Genomic DNA, 17215 nt, shown 5'->3' with positions numbered 1-17215 from the left:
TCATTCTAATCTTTTCTTTTTTTGTATTCCCATGTCTGGCGCTTGCGCCTTTTAAACTGAGGTTTTCAGTGACAGGCGGATATAAACGAAGGTCTGCAGACGAGGCCCGCCCCCTCTGCCGTCTCACATTCCTTTTGACTGAGTGATTACTCTTTACCCCGTCCCCGCCCCTTCACCTCTCGTGTTTTGTAGTTAGTCTTGAGTGACAGTGAATTTGGAGATGGCCGCGCCCCCTTTTCACCACATCACGTTTTAGCTGTGGAGGATTGATTGACATCTGCGTGAGGATGCTTGCCCCGCCCTTTCCCCCCATTGTCCAAGTTCTTTCCAGAGGATTTGATTGACGGCTCCCGCGGCTCCGCCTTTCCACTAGCGCCGCCCGGTGTTTTCCCGCCAGGGTCTAGTCTGACTTTGTCCGCCAGGGGGCGGTTGGCGTCCGGCTTTGCATCTGCGCCATTTGCGTGTGGAAAATGCCACCAGATGGCGGCTTAGGATTGCTCCTCCGTTAAAGAGGCGCGGCCCCGCTTTTATTCTCCTCTGCTGGTTTTCCCCCCTTTTTTTTAAATTAATTATTCCGGGTATTTCCCCCTTTTTAACCCTTCATCGGAGTTCTTGGGCCTGAAGCGAGCGACCCGGCGCTCTGCATTTTAACCATATTTCTTTCCGGGGTTGGGGGTGGCTGTGAGCCTTGTCCCCCCCCCTTTGGAGGCGGCGACGCCGGGATGAACGTCGGAGGTGAGGCTCCCGTGGTACGTTATATTGTATGCAGTTGTGTTTGCAGTGGAGGGGGATAGGGGTTCTCTTATGGTTCAAAGATGGAGGCCCCGCCAGTGTGGGGGAGGCCTTGCAGGACGGGTCTCTGCTTTTGCACCCCCTACCATATACCAGCGCAATTAGAGACCCACAAAACCCACGGTCTCTGAACGCGCACGGTGTGCTAAGTGAATGGCCCGAGTTTGCATAGTGAACCTGTGTTCAGTGTACACTGTTTTCTCCTCTGCACATGTCTGCTACTTGCAGAGCCCCTCTCCCTACATAGAGCCTGGTGAATGTCCCGCTTAGGACTCCAGCGGTAGTCTGTGACAGACTGTCTGTCATTCTGAGCACATGTCACCTTCTCCCCTAATGAAACCCTATCCCAAGACTTGCCGGCAAGTCTTGCATAAAGGGCACTCGGACTCCAAAGACAGCGAGCCCCGATATGACCACATATTATCAATGTATCCGCACTTGACATGCGGGGAGACATGTCTAATATTTGGAAGTTGTGGGGGAGGGAAACTCGCCTAAAATAGTTGCCCGGTAATGGAACCAGAAAGATTACGCTGTGTCTGTTGTTGTTAAGTTGCTCATGGAGTTTGTAATGCCCTTCTCTGTTGTGTATGAAGCGGTTACTTGAACGTCCTCCAGCAGGGCTTGATGAAAAATGTAATGTTTGGGATGGCATATTTCTGTATGGCAGGCGAGGGGGTGTTGTAAAACGTATCCTGTTCCCATGGAGGGTAATGGTGTGAAATGTTTGCCCCAGAGCCCCCCCCCCCCGCTCTCCGTGTATGGTTGTTGATAACATCCTATCGTGGTTGTAGGATGTTTTAAGTGTACTGTCTCACACGTGGAGCTGACGAGTGGTACACGCTTAAACTTGTCCATGTGATCATGCTTTCTACTGAAATGGGTGTATTCTCAAAATGTTTACTTTCTGGTTTCGTCTGGTGTTTTTAAGTAGTTTTTGTAAACGCTTTGGAATTTTTACCTTGGTTATTTAGTTTTTCATCTCGTTTTACATTAATGTTTACTCCGGTTGACTGATCTGTTGCCCAGGCAGCAGACTTTGACAAACTATCTCAATTGTTGTTTGTGACCACGTGTTATGCTGGTTTCGTTGCAAGCATTGATCCACGTGTATTTATTTTATGTTTAACTAGTCTATGGGGATTTGCTTTAGTTGAGCTGTGTCCCACGTTAAATGTATGTTATGGGACATGTTGTCACTCAGTTCCTATGACGACTAACTACTGACTCTGGCAGTGCTGAGCGATTAAGTTTATTAAGAAGCATACGTGATTTGGATCTGTCAATCCTAGGGTCTCTACGTTTGTTTCTGTATTGCACGCGTGTACTTTGCTTATTTATTAATTAAATTAGGTTTGCAAAAATAAACACCAAATGGTCCTGAACAACCTACGACATTGTACTGCGATTTATACTGCACACTGCTACCATTTTTTCATTCTCTCAAGAGGATTTACTGGATTCATTAATTTTGTCTTTTGTATAGTGCCTTTCACCATAACTATGGTCCCAAAGCCTTGTAAGGACCAGAGTAGACATTTGCGAGACGTTGGGAGGTGCTATGTGCATTTCAGCTATTAAAATTATGTGAGGGTGGCCAAGACCCTAATAGTTACCCATGTCTGAATGGGGTTGCGTTTAAGGATATAGAGAATTATGTGAGAAGCTAGTTTGAATTTTATTTTTGTCATTCAAGTTAACTTCTTTCTAATGGCAGGTGTCCTGCAGTAGTGTTTAGGGGGTGTCGAATGAGCATATGGCTTTCTGTAAATTACAAAGTTGCGATGTGTGAGGGAGAAATGGGCTAGATGTGCAACAATATGGCTACCATACTGAATTAGGCAAAATGCAAAGTATGGCTACCTTGCATAATTGGGCTAAATGCAAGAACTGGGGGGGTGGGCTAGGTACCTTTTGCTGTTGAGTTGATGAATGCAGAGTACCCCAAGCTGTATACAGGTCTGTTTCCAGACAATATTTGTCTAGCGCACAGGTGCATTAGTCTCAAACGGTGCACATGGTGCTAGGATGCATTTAGTGCTAGGATGTATTGGTTGGTGGGCGTGGTATGTAAGTAGGTTGTAGAGGTGTGATTCTATTGGTATGTATCTTATCTTACCTTGCCATGTACAGTCAACTTGGTTTGTCTGCGTGCAGTGCATTTTTGCGCATAGTTAAAGGTAGGGTGTTCTAAAACACACACACACACAGTTATGCCAATGCAGAAATAAGGCTTGAAACCATTAGTTGACACATGCTACACGGTTCAGATGAGTTATTGGGAGAGAGTGTTGAGGGCTTTAGCTCAGCATGACCCTGTTCCCAGCTCATGGAAATTCGGTTCAGGGGCCATTTGAGGTGGTTGTGTTGCCAGGTTTGAGGGTGTTACAATTGTAGGCTGATACCTGCTGACGGACATACTGTGTGTGTTCATCCAAGGTTGTTCCCCCATTCTTCTTATTTTACCTCAACATGTTGTGTCATGCTCTAATCCCTAGCCCACTGCGATGCCTAGAACATGAAGCATAGTCTTCATCTATCCTAGTTGTGACCCGTACTGAGTTCTGCAAACTCTGCCCAGAAAAACGCCATTGTAGTCTTGTGTCAAATCATTATACCGCTGCAACGGGAAGTCCGAAGTCCTCCCTGTTTGTACTGATCTATGCAGAACAGATTGAAATCTGACTCGACTTAGCCCAGCCCTCGCCTTTCCGGGGGTAGAGGGAAACCTGGAAGCACCCCACCAGGCGCTGAACAACTTCTCGCTAAACGTTAGAGGCCTTAACTCTCCTATGAAACGAAAATTCGTCCTAAAGCGTTTGAGGCATGGGGGGCGGGGTTCAGTGGCATTCATACAGGAGACCATCTTCTCCCAGAAGACTTCTCTCGCCTCCGCAGCAGAGACTTTTCAAAGACAGTTTTTGGCTTCAGGAGGCTCTGAAAAAAGGGGGCTCAGCAATTCTAATGGCAAGGGGCGTTCACTTTGAGGAGCTAGATGCGATCAAAGACCCAGGAGGCGGATTCATTTGAATAAAGGGTTTACTCTTTGGCCAGCTATTTTTATTTTTTGGATTTCTAGAGCTCACTGCAGCCCACAGGCATCGAGGCGCTATGAGGAACATAAGAAGGCTTGATTCAGGGTTACAAAAATGCGGCCCAACAGGGTAATGCTTGGTACAAAAGGTTACGTTGCATAGTACACTTTATGATGGTTAATCAGAGATACATACAGAAGATAAAAAGCCTGCTCAAACAAAGAGCCTAGATTTTATGGCTTTCCGGAAGGCTGCATGGGAGTCAACCTAATCTGTGCCGGGAGTGTGTTCCAGAAGGTGGCAGCCATGGTTGGGAAGCTGGAGCCACCTGCCCACATTCTGCTGGTCAGAGGAATGGTGATTCTGTTAGAATAGCCCACCCTAGAGGGTCAGGAATGCGTGTGCCTGATAATACTTTGTGCTAGATAAGGGGGGGGTGGAGTGGAGCAGGCCGTGGAGACATTTGTGTGTCAAGGTGATGGTTTTGAAGACAAGACTTTCCTTGATGGGTAGCCAATTGACCTTTTCCTGACCTCCGAGATATGGTCCCTTCGTGAGATGCCGTTACAGCCCTCAAGGTGGTGTTCTGCGCAAGTTGAAGTTTTGCCAAATCATTGCGTGAGATCCCAACAAAGAGGGCGTTATAATAGTCCAGCCTATACCCAATTATTGCCCTAGCAATGGTGAGGCAATTCTGTTGGGAGAGGAAGAGTCTGGCTGCATTCAGGAGTTTGGAGTGGTAGGCTGAGGAGGAAGCAATTGCATTAACCTGTCTGTCCATGGTCAGGCTGGGTTCAAGTTAGACGCTCAATGTCTTGATGACTGGTGAGGCAGCGATGGGGATGTTATCGACGGTGAAGGAGCGGTATTGTTTGTTCAATTTGCCCAAGGTGGAAGGGGAACCAATTAGCCGAAGTTTGGTTTTCTCACTGTTGAGACATAACCAGTTCTCTGCCATCCAAGATTGGATTGTTGAATAAATGGAGCTGGGGGTGTTCAAATCCAAGAGGTAATCGCCCGAGAGGGGGGTGAGCACCTGGGTATCAGCACAGTTGGTGTATGAGATGCCCAGGGCGTCTAGGATTTTAAACGGGGGGGGGGGGGGGTCCTTGTGAAGAAGTTGAAGAGGGTAGGAGCAATACAGGAAACCTCTGGGACCCTACATTTAATGAGACTGGGCTCGGCACATGAGGATTCGGACAATACCTTCATCACTCTTTACTGCAGGAACAAAGTTATCCATGTACAGGTCTGTGGGGAGAAGTTAGCTGTGTAAGAAAGATGATGGCAGAGGGTCTTGTGATCCACCAGATCAAAGGTAGGGGAGAGGTCTAGGAGAAGGAGCGCAGGTTTGCCTGCGTCTCTGAGGTTATCCGTTTGGCTTTTTTAGATTGAACAGTGCCGTTTCAGTGCCATGATGTGGCCGGAACCTGGACTGCCGTAGACCAAGAAGGTGGTTGTCCTCAAGGAATTTTTTTATGATTTGCAGACTGCTTTGTCCAAGATTTTGAGCAGAAAGAGTACAGTGGTAATGGGCCTGTAATTCCCTGGGACCATTGGGTCAAGGGAGGGCTTTTTTAGAAGCAGTCGGACCCACGCTTCCTTGAGTCCAGTTGGGACATGGGTAGACTGAAAGGTGGAATTAACGAAGGCAGTGATAAATGGGGCAAGGGAGGGGACACAGTCTTTGACCTGAGCAGGGCTGGTGTCACCTTTCCAAATAAACGGCTTGATGGATTTGAGGAGAGCAATGACTTCTGGTTCGCTCATATCCTTGAACGCCAACACCAGCCCTTGGCTGTGATGGGCAATGGGGCAGAAGTATCGTGACTGCTGGCAGTAAGTTAGACAGAGCCTTTTGGTGGGCTAAAATGTTAGAGTGCAAGGTATCCAGTTTTGTCGAGCATGGCAGCTTGAATGTTATTGCACCAGGTCTTATCCTTAAGGATAGTAGGAGGCGGGGGTGAGGGAGACTCCAATTCACGAAAGATGGCATAGATTTCCTTTGTCCCACATTTCACCTTTTCAGTTCTAGGGTTGGAGGCGGCAGCTTTGGCCTGAATGATAGCAGTTTTATAATCTTTGTAGATTATCTTGAAGGCTGCTTGAGAGGCTTCATAAGGTTTGTTTTTCCAGGTAGCAAGCGCTACCCTTTTTTTCGTGCGAAGTTGAAGGAGCTTCTGGGTGAACCAAGCATTAGTGTTTTGCTTTCTTGTTCTACTGTTTCAATGGTACTACCCTCCGATACAGATATACCACTTTCAGGCCTCCAATTCCCCCTCACTTGCTGGTGAACTGTAGGGCACAAGGGTCATTTCAGTCTTTCTGGGAGGCTATTGTGGGGACTAAAGAAGATGTATAGAAGTGGACACGCCCCTGCCAGTGTCTTCTGACACCAAAGCTCTCCTCGATTGCGCGCAACTGTGTTCTTTGGCTGAAGGTAGGGCTTTGCATCATGGCAAAGAAGGCAAATTTGAACCATCGCAATCTCTCTTCTGTGAAGGCGCGAATTTAGGAAACAACAACATTAATACGAACCCTGTCTCCGACTTATATACAAGCGACACATTTGAAGATACCCCTCCCATATTTAGTACAGGTGAACTTGCTCTGGTTAGACCTATCTCAACACTTGACAGAGAATGTTACAAACTTAGGCACTCACCCCAAGAACGTAATATGTAATTTGGAGTCTACTGTTGACAGAAATTTATACTCCAGTCTAAGCAGCATTTTGTTGGCAGAGTTAAAAAAAATAAACCGAGTATCCTCAATGATATAGCCAACACTCTGACATCTTTGCCTGATATCTGCAGGTTACTGATCTCAGAATGGCGTGGAGACCCAAAAAATGATGAAAATAATTTAACCATGTCGTCGGCAAATCCGAAATCTCATAGTGACAAGGCAGGGATTGAGGCTGTGCCAAAAAAACTTGCAAGTGCAAACATTACGTTACCCCAGACATCGTTGGCAGGCATGCGTAAGGATGCACTCGTTAGTGGTCCTACGCGTGACTGCCAAGATATCACGAGTGGTGACACTGAACCGTATGTGGTGAAATTTTCTAAGGGGGGGGGGGCTAAACGCATAAAATCTGTCATGAAGTGCCTCCTTACACCGTCGTGAAAGTTCGTGTGGCATGGACCTGCGCGGCGACTTTGATTTCCTAAATGAAAAGGAGGCTCAAGCTGGTAGAAATATAAGTGCAGGGGTTAATGAAGTTGTTTGTAAATCTCGGACTAAGGTAGTGAATGCCACAGAGATGCCTTAGGAAAGCCTGTTAATTCTGCTAACAGTGAAGGCACAGAAAATGTCAGATTAAAACATAAAGAAAAAGCAGTGAGTATAGATATCTTAAACTGGAAAGAGGCATGTTAGAATTATCAGGTTACTCACCGTAGTGACCACCTTACTCCTAGTCCATAGTCCCCTTTCCTCCATACTTATGGGACATCTCTCCGACCTGTGGGACGGGACCAGATCACTTTGGAAAAAGCATCCAATTTTTTTTCAAAAATGTGTCCCTCCTCTTTCCTGCGCGGGGCCTGGCACGCGGCCGTAACCCCGCCTACCTTGGCTCCGCCCCGCACACCGCCCATCAGTCCTTTTCTATCGCAGTATCAATGACCCATTAGCAATAACGGAGGAACCTAATTAGAGGGGACGGCAGGCGGGCGTATGGAGGAAACGGGACTATGGACTAGGAGTAAGGTGGTCACTACGGTGAGTAACCTGGTGATACTCCTACGTCCTGTCCCCTTTCCTCCATACTTATGGGAGATTCCCAAGCACTCCTTACAGGAACTATGGGTGGATGGAAATACCCCTTACTGAAACAGGTTCTTCAGCACAGCCTGGGCGTATTGAGTGTCGGCTCTAGAGCTCATATGAAGGCAGTTATGCTTACAGAACGCAGATCGGGAGGCCCAAGTAGCCGCTTTAGCGATGGACTCCCAGGGAACATACTTCTGAAAAGCAACCGCGGCTGCCTTGCCTCGCACCTGGTGTGCACGGATACCTTTAGGAGGTTTCAGCTTTTGGACGGTGAAAGATTCTGGGATACAGGCAGTAATCCATCAGGAAATAGATGCTTTAGACGCCGGCCTGCCCTGAGGCTTACTGAAGGTCACACAGTTGGGACGAGCTCGGAAGTCCTGTCCAGGTAGAACTTAAGAGCTCTTCGGACATCCAGGCAGTGTAGAACCCTTTCCGCCTCCGAGGCCGGGGTCTGAAAAAAGACCGGAAGGGGAAAGGACTGATTCAGATGGAATTCATTCACTATCTTTGGAAGGAAAGCTCGATCGTCCGAAGGACTACCTTGTCCTTGTGAAAGACCAAGAAAGGATGCTCCACCGACAATGCCTGGAGCTCACTCACTCTCCTCGCTGACGTAACGGCTACCAGAAAGGACACTCTCCAGGACACGTACTTGAGGTCAACCGTAGCCATTGGCTCAAAGGGTTTATGGCACAGCACTGTCAGGACTACATTTAGGTCCCAAGGCGGGTGCGGACTATGAACCGGAGGGTAGTGTAACGCTCACCTGATTCCCACAGAGGCGCAGGTCTGGCTTCGAGTGCTGATGCTTCTTCAATGGTGAAGCGCAGGACTCTGAAGATGGACAGGAAGGGCCCTCTACTCTGGCTTCTCCGGCTCGCAGGAATATTCCCCTGTGTGTGAAAAGGGAGTATTACCTACTGACTGAGTTATGCTCAAGCCCCCCACTCTCTTCCAACCCTCCACGATACCCTTCCACGATTCCCCGTGAAGTCTCACCTTACGGTCAGGAAGGATGAGTTCTCCATCCTGCTTCTGATGCAGGGGCGCGTTGAAACCCAGTTACTTCACTGGATTGAGGATTGTTGGGAGTTCAGGTAAGCTTGACTATTCAGGTAAGGCTCTGTAAAAGTTCTGCTGCAAGTTCAAACGTCCAAGCTTAATAATAATGTTCATTGTCTTTTTGCAGCAAGCGCTAATGCTTGTCTTTTTTCCCCTTAGGGGCCGGGGTTCGGAATGCCGGAGATATGGCGCCGACCCGAAGTGAAACGTGCAGTTCCAGTAAATGACAGGTTAGTTCTGGATGAGCGCTCGGGAACTGTCTTTGCATACGCTCATTCAATGTCTGTCTTTTTTCCCCATAGGGGCCGGGGTCCGGAAAATGCCTGGAAGCGGCAAGACCCGAAATGGAATGGGAATGACCCAACAGGTAAGTCTTATTCCCTTCCTTCTCTCACCTCTTATTCTTGTCTTTTTCTCTAGGCTCTGGGAAGTGGCTGTGTATCCGGATGATCGCTGCTGAAGATGAAGGAACCCAGGAAAGGTGAGTGAAATGCAGCGCTGCAGCGATCGTAACGAAATGCTTTTAAAAAATGTCTTCCCTTTCAGGATCGTCGGTGATGTCTCCGTGGTGCAGATTTAGCTGGTAAGGTCTCTTGTCTCCCTTTGCAGGTGACCCAGGATGATGACAGGCGTGGCTGAAGTCCAGATGCAGGAGCTGACACGGTGAGCGTCCAGCTGCGAGCAGCAGAAAAACGCGAAGCGTGAGTTGCTGATCGGGTGTGATTTAAATAGCTTTGGAAGAAGTCCCAAGTGTGTATCCTTCCTCCGATCAGGTATGTATCCTTCCCTGACCACACCCGGGTGGAAAGTAGTCCCCACAGGTAAAGTAGTTCCATTCAGGCCTCAAGAGGGCCTGGATGTGGCAGCATGGTCTGCATCAGGTAAGTGCACATTAAAACACTTGAACACATGTCTAGCTTTATGAGCCTGGCGCCTAAGGTGCCAGGACAGGGGTCCAACATGAGCCTGGCGCCTAAGGCGCCAGGACTGTGTCCAAAGGGCCCCAGCTTGGGCCCGCTGGCACTCCCCTGGGGGAAATGATGCCTGCCTCTGAGGTTGCTGGGTCGGACCTGGCTCCTTGGAGGTAGGCATCATGACGGGTAGATGCATGTCAAGCCAGCAAAATGTCTCTTCACCACCGGGTTAAAGAATAAGAACACCGGTCTGTAGAGAGGTAAGCGGAAATCGCAGAGAGAAGTCCTGCAAGACAGAACATGAACCCCTGACTCTGCTAGGGAGGATACGAAGGACAGCACAGTGTCAATCGTTGCCACCCTCTGGTCCAATTCTTTCTCCAAACGCCAATGACAGAACCCGAGCCATTTACTCTTGTATTGGTATCTGGTCGAGGGTTTCCTGGCTGCCTGGATAATGCACATGTTATCCGCAAACAAACCCAAATGCTCCAGACGTGAACTCGGGCACCATGCCGCCAAGTTGAGCGATTGTGGGGAGGGGTGCCACATCTGCTGTTCCCCTTGGTGAAGATCGGGAGATACTGGTAACCTGATCGGCGGACACACCGACAGGTGTTGAAGTTCTGAGAACCAAAACCTGGCTGGCCACCACGGAGCTATCAGTAGAAGAGAACAGTCGACGGAGCTCTTCAACTTCCAAGTTGCTCAATGAACCAGGGCAAGAGGCGGGAAGGCGTAAGCTCATGCTGTGCCTTGGAATCTCGAGTGCGTCCCCCAGAGAGTAGGCCCCCAGACCACCTCTGGAGGCGTACTGAGGAAGCTTCTTGTTTACCGCCGTGGTGAAGAGGTCCACCTCCGGTGTGCCCCAACGCAAGAAAATCCATGAGGATCTCCGCCTTCAACTCCCACTCGTAGCTGACCACTGTCCGCCGGCTGAGGGCATCCGCAGTGACATTCAGCTGGCCCGGAATGTGCACTGCAAGCAGCCAGACCCCATGACTCACGGCCCACTCCCAAATCTGGATGGACAGGTCCACAAGAGGCCGAGACTTTGTTCCCCCTTGCTTGTTTATGTAATACATTGATACCACATTGTCCGTTCTTATGCGGACCACCTTGTTGACAATGAGAGGTCTGAACGCCTTGAGCGCCAGAAAAATCGCCAGAAGCTCAATGATTTATGTGCAGGAGCTTGTCCTGAGGTGACCAGAGGTCCGAGACCTGAACAAGATCTAACGTCGCACCCCACCCCAAAAGGGAGGAGTCTGTCGTGATTGTCACCATGGAGGCTGGGTCCTGGAACCCCGCGCCCACTGACAGGTTGCTGAGAAATGACCACCAGTCCAGGTCCACTCTCATGAAATCCGGAATCATTATCTGCTTGGAATCTGGGTCCACAGCCTGACGCCTGGAACTCCGAAGAGCCATCTGGGTCTGTCTCATTTTGAGACGAGCAAGAGGAAGAGCCAGTACACACGAGGCCGTGAGGCCCAGAAGCCTCGTACCACCAGGCCGACATGCTCTCCGACTGCACAAACATCCGACACGTGGCCAAGAGATCCGCCATTCTGTCCCCGGTCAGATACACTCGGCAGTCGATCGTGTTCCAACGAAAACCCAGGAGTCTGGTCCTGTGAGGACGTCATGGAGGATTTCCGCCAGTTCACTGACAGCTCAAGATGGAACAGGAGATGAAGGAGAGACTGGAGGTTTTCCGCTGCTGCCAACGGACAAGGGCTGCGTAGGAGCCAGTCGTCCAAATAGGGATACACATGGATACCCTGGAGACGAAGATAGGCCGCAATCACCGATATCATCTTCGTGAAGACACGCAGCGCCGAACTGAGGCCAAAAGGAAGCACCCAAAACTGGAAGTGCTCCTCTCTCAAAGAGAAGCAGAGGTATCTCCTGTGTGGATTCCAAATCGGGATATGCATGTACGCATACTGAAGATCCACCACGCTGAGCCAATCGCCCATCTGCAAAGAGGAGCGAATCTGGCCGGGCGTGATCATCTTGAATTTCTCTTGGGGTAGGAAAAGATTGAACTGGGAAAGGTCTAGGATGGTGCGCAGGCCAGCCTGGTTGGGTTTGGGCACCTTAAACAGCCGGGAGTAGAAGCCCTCCCCTCGCTCTCCAAGGGGAACGGGTTGCACAGCTCGGAGGTGCAGAAGTTTCTGAACCTCGGCCTTGAGGGAGGGTGAGCCCGACAGCTGAAAAGGAACGTTGAGGGGTGGGGTAGGGGTTAAAGGTAAGCGGAAGCCCGCTCGAGCGACTGACAAGACCCATCTGTCTTCTGTGATGGCCTGCCACGCCTCCCAAAGAGACGCAATGCGTCCTCCCACCGGGGTCTCGTGCGAGCGTGGAAAACCCTCATTTGGCAGGCTTATCAGTGGCAGTGCCACCTGAACCTGATGAGGCTGGAGCGGGAGAAAACGCGTACGCTGTTGTCTACGTCGGTTATTCCCCGCAGGAGTATCCACTCTGCGAGATTTGTGGTCGAAGCCCCTAAAACCAGAGGAAGGTCGACCTTGCGACAACGGCCTTTGAGACTTGAAGGGAGCTTTAACCAGAACAGACACTGATTTAGCTGTATGAGTGATATCTTTGGTTTTGGTGAGCTCTACATCAGTAGAAGTGTGAAAAAGCTCCTTACCATCAAATGGAAGGTCCAGAACCTTGTCTTGCACCTCCTTCGAGAACTTAGTGGCATGCAGCCACGCTTGCCGCAAGGTTTTAACCCCAAGCATCAGACCTGAGCCCCGAGGGGTGTACGTGATGAGCCCTGGCATCGGAAAGGCCTCCTCTGAAATCCTCCAACTTCTCGACCGGAATGTGCTCCTCAAACTCCGACAGACCTCTCAACATCCGCATGTTGGCTCCTGCCAAAATCAATTCTGCATTGGCCTACCTGAGCTGCAAAGCCGAATTGGCAAAGATTTTCCTCACTAGGAAGTCCAGGAGCTTGTCCTCCTTTCCTAAGACCTGAGTAGCCGTCGCGGAGAAGGATGCTGCAGGCCTGGATTGCAACGTAGCCGCAACCACCACTGTGGAGGAGGGAGGCGGACAAGACGACAAGGCCACTTCTTCCGAAGAATGCAGCCTGTACCTCGCGTCAATCTTTTTATTGGCGAAAAGTCCGGAGTGTGGCTTTTCCCAAACTCTTCGGACCTCGGCCAGAACGTCCTTCTGCAAGAACAGGCCGGTACGCTCCAAAGGAGACAAGGTGAACGCCCCAGAAAGCACGCCCTCCTGAGGAGCAGGTGCCTTGGGCACCAGAACATCTAAGAAACTCATCATGTCCAGCACTCGGTCATGGAAAGCTCTGATAGAGCGGGGAAGGTCCTCGTTGTCCTGATCGCCTTGAGGGTCATCTGACATGTCAGGATCCTGCTGAGCCGTGTCAGGCACTGCCTTGTCCACTGGGGACAATGGTGGCACAGGCGGAAGGGCAGGGGCAGGCACCCCGAGCAAGGGAGGCGCCGGCGGGACCACCGGCGGAACGGGTGGAGCCGGAGGCGCAGGTGGACATCTCTCCTTGAAAAGCCCTTTGAAATATTCCCTCATGGAGTCGGTGGGCATAAGCGCTTGAAATTTACCGAAAAAAGCGTCCTCGGGAGATTGTTTCGGAACCTGAGGAGGCCTCTCATGAGGTGGACAAATCCAGGGACGTAACTGAGAAGGGTGCCACACCGGCCCCTCCACTGACGAATCCACATAAATCAAGGGAGCCGCCCCGCGGGCAACAAAACTTTGTGCGGAAGAGGCATCCGGGCGTTCCAATCATAAACCGGCCGGTAAGGATGCGCACAAGGGACCTTAGGTTCACCCGAAGGACCGAACGAACCCTACGCCAGGGGGTGATGGCGTAGTTGCAGGGGTAGTACCTAAAATGGCCGCAGTGGTCGTGGCGGGAATGGCCGCCATTTTGTTCTCATCCGAGGGGAACTGCAGCACGTGAAGAAGTGAGGCAGGGGTGCCCGTCGATGGGTCAGGCGTCTTAATTTTAGCCTTAACATAGGGAACCTCGGCAGAGCCGATACTATGAGGCCTGGAATGTTTCTGACATACCAACTGCCAACTGAGCCTTCGAAGGAAGGGCCTCGGCACTGCCGGTAAAAGAAGAAAGTTTCTTCTTTGACCCCTCAACAGATCTGGTGTCACCACAAGAGCGGGAACTGTGTGCTTTCACCGACGGGGCCTTGCCCGGCCCCTCAGAACTGTTGGTATCCTTAGCCTCTGTACAAGGGACCTCGGACCGGTAGAAGCCTTATCGGCACAGGTCTCGAACATCCGTTCGGTAACCTCAAGCCCAGCCAAGACCTCGGGGCGTACCCCGGTTTTGTCTTTGAGGGAAGCCGAAAGAGCGGCCTCAGAGCAAGCTCCGGTACCCCACGACTCAGTAGAACTGGGTCTACAGACAGCCCCCACAGGAGGGGCCTCGGAGCGTACTCTGGTGGACACAGGCCCCTTACGAAGACCCTCGGAGTAAACTCTGGTAGAATTATTAGGCCCGACAGGCCTCAGGGCGAACCCCGGTAACAGAGCGATCAATGCCCCTCCCGGCTCGAGAGGAACCCGGAAAGGTATCCCCCCCCGGCCGGGGTGCTCTGAAAAGTAAAGAATTTACCAGGCGTTTTTTCTTCTCGTCGATGAACGCCTGAAAATGCGAAGGAGGAGTCCGTCCGAACACCTCCTCCCACCGCTCCAACCGACGTTGAAGTGCCCCGACCGAAAGGGAGTCACTGTAAAAACAGGAGTCCCAACGGTGTTCCGGACCCAAACACTCTAAACAGAGAGGATGGGGATCCGCCCTCGCGAAGCGACGGTGACGCAATGAACAGTCTGTCTGTCTTTTAAACTAGATTTTCCAAACTAGTAAACGAATGCTATCGAGAGCCAGAGAGGGAAAAACGGAAGGAAAACTTCTGAGGATGCAAGTGCGTCCGGCCCCGATCGTGTGGAGAAAAGGATTGATGGGCGAGGTGCAGGGCGGAGCCAAGGTGGGCGGGGTTACCGCCGCGTACCGGGCCCTGCGCAGGAAAGAGGAGGGACACATTGTGCGCCGGTCCTGTCCCACAGTACGGAGAGATGTCCCAGAAGTATGGAGGAAAGGGGACGGAACGTAGGAGTAATTTTGGTTATATTTAAGAACCCTGATGCCCCCATTTCTGGAGGCTCCATACAGCCTGTGCTGTTTCCAAATCAAAATGAGCAATCAATCTGTGTGGATGACATAAAAAGCTCAATGAGTGGTATGCAGCATCCAATTGTCAACCTGAATTTGGAAAGGAATGCATGCGGTGCCCCTTAGTGCATAAAATGGATGTTGGTAGGATTGATTCCCAGGTTGGCGAAGGTGTTCTTTTGAAAGATCTGTCCGAATCAACACTAAGCTCTATGATTGAATCCATCATGGAGAAAAAGATGAAGGATAAGCTCACCATGAATCACGAGGTAGAAAAATCGAACACAGTTCAGATGAAAACAACTGCTCATCTTACACCTGTGATCATGGGTGAATACAATGTTTGTGAGCCTCAGGTTGCTGAATACCATTCTGATAGGGAAATGGGGTTTCCTGGACCTGAGTTGTGAGTGAGAAATGTCATCCCTAGGCACCCACTAGGTCCGGTTCACCAGCATGATGGTGTTGACGATGCATTTAGGGTGCTGGTATATCTGAACGAGCCAAGCCTAATTCTTTACTATGTTTTTGAGGAAGGAGTCCCTATAAGTTCTGAATCGTCCGTACATACTAAACATGTTCAGTAGTATCCAGGAACTTGGCCTGATATCATCTGCCGATATCCAACTGGTAGATTATATACATAACTATCTTTGATTATGCCAGGCTGATAATAAAGTCCCCGCTAGTAAGATCATAACTTCTAAGAGAGGCCAGGTCACTGTAAATGTCATATCAAACCCTTTTTTCTGCAGATACCTCAAGTGCTAGTGTGAGAGACACGTGTTAAATCATACATGTCTATCAAGGATAAGAAAGGAGGTCCACCTTCCCAGCAAGCAGAAATGGCTCAAACAATAGATGCAACTAGGGACCATTTTAAAGGATATCGATGAATGGAGATGGTTGGCTCTATCCCTGAGGGACTCAATAGATCAACTTAAACAAGTCTCCAAACCCCTTTAGCGCACACAATCATTTCCGATGCGCCTCTTGGAATATTGGGGTTACAAACAGTTACACAAAATCCTGAAGCCTGTAAGATACTTACTGTTTGATTTCATTCTGCTGCAAGAAACCTGGGCCATAGGAAGTCTTTCCCTAGATGGATACAGTACAATCTGTTTACCCGGGTCTAAGGGCCGTAGAGGTCTGCCTTCGGGGGGACTGGCATTGGCATACAGAAATGCGTCAATGATATCCTTAGAATCTTTGACCCTGTTATTGGACTGTACAATATCTGCCAGCTTCAGAATCTACGATAAAGACTCCATTGTTGACATTTTCAACATATACTGGAACAGTGGTATAGTTAAAGATGACCAATTGTTTGTCTTGCTTGAATGCTTATCCGAACAGATCGGAAAGTGGTTGGATGTTAACCCACAGGGAGTGATCTTACTTGTAGGTGACTTGAATGCAGACTACAATATATCTAAAAATTAACTGCAAGAGGTTTTGGCTAAATTCAATCGGGCCAAAGGTGGACTATGATTATAAAAAAAAAAAAAAAAAGAGGTGGCTTGTGGATCGACTTTGGGTCAAGCTGGGGACTGAAACCTTTGTTTATTTCAACTGCCACTTCTTGGAAAGCCAGAGGGGCCAGTTCCATCATCGACTGTTTTTATGAACCAGCATGTCATTGATCTTTGTGGAAATATGCTGGTTACAAATCACGCCTTTAGTGATCATGCCATGCTGAGTTTAGAGCTACCTTGGGTGAAAACCGAGTGTACATTTGGTATACTTTTCTATGCAAATTGAAGTTGGGAATAACTGTTCCCGTGTGAAATGGACTCCTCACAAACTTGTTCAGTTCAATACAGTTTTGGTTCATGATTTTACTGCTTTGACCTATGAAATCCTCTGTGTACTCTGGGTTTCATCTTTTAAAGATTATGTAGACAAATCACGGCTAAGTCGCTCTCCTCATATAATGGTGAATGTTTGAGTAATGGACACACATGATCATGAATTAAAATAAACAAAGGCAAAACTCGGAAAGGACATTCGCCTGATTCGCCTGATTCGAAGGGGGCATGAGGGCATAGAGGCAATCAAGTCCCAGATAAAACAAAGGAGACAAATATACAAGAATTGGATCATTGCTCATAGAGTCCTAATGTCTCAAAAAGATGGAAGCCATGATCAATGCAATGACCGGGGGTAACTCACGTTTATATTGGTCTACCATAAACAGAACCCATGATATTCAGCCTTTTACACATTAAATCCAATAGGTGCCAGTATATGGACAGACCACTTTGAAAAGATGTATAGGAAATCCGATGTGAAGTGGGTAGCTCACTATGATAAAGAAGTAATCTGGTTATTGGATCCTTCACCTGAAAATATTGGTAGATTGATGAGGAAAGCTAAATCTACCTCCACCCCAGACCCCAACCATTTGTCCTTAGCCAACCTAAAAAGTAACATTGTCC

General features: G+C 49.3%; 1 protein-coding gene across 4 annotated transcripts in view; it reads left to right on the top strand.

Annotated features, from left to right (window-relative positions):
• Positions 1-411: 411 nt before the first annotated feature.
• Positions 412-17215, top strand: part of STAG1 (STAG1 cohesin complex component) — a 2120576-nt gene continuing 2103772 nt past the window's right edge. Inside the window, exon 1 of one of the 4 annotated variants that reach the window (XM_069618021.1) lies at positions 412-735. The gene's annotated coding sequence lies outside the window, so the exon portion shown is untranslated. Of the gene's footprint in view, positions 750-17215 lie in introns of all 4 variants that reach the window. The other 3 variants (XM_069618024.1, XM_069618022.1, XM_069618025.1) reach the window with 3 other exon arrangements.

This window comes from Ambystoma mexicanum, chromosome 10 (genome assembly GCF_040938575.1).
Source record: "Ambystoma mexicanum isolate Mex_15411 chromosome 10, UKY_AmexF1_1, whole genome shotgun sequence".
Classification (NCBI taxonomy): domain Eukaryota; kingdom Metazoa; phylum Chordata; class Amphibia; order Caudata; family Ambystomatidae; genus Ambystoma; species Ambystoma mexicanum.
The sequence above is the reverse complement of the archived record's forward strand: the minus strand, read 5'-3'. Positions and strand labels throughout refer to the sequence as shown.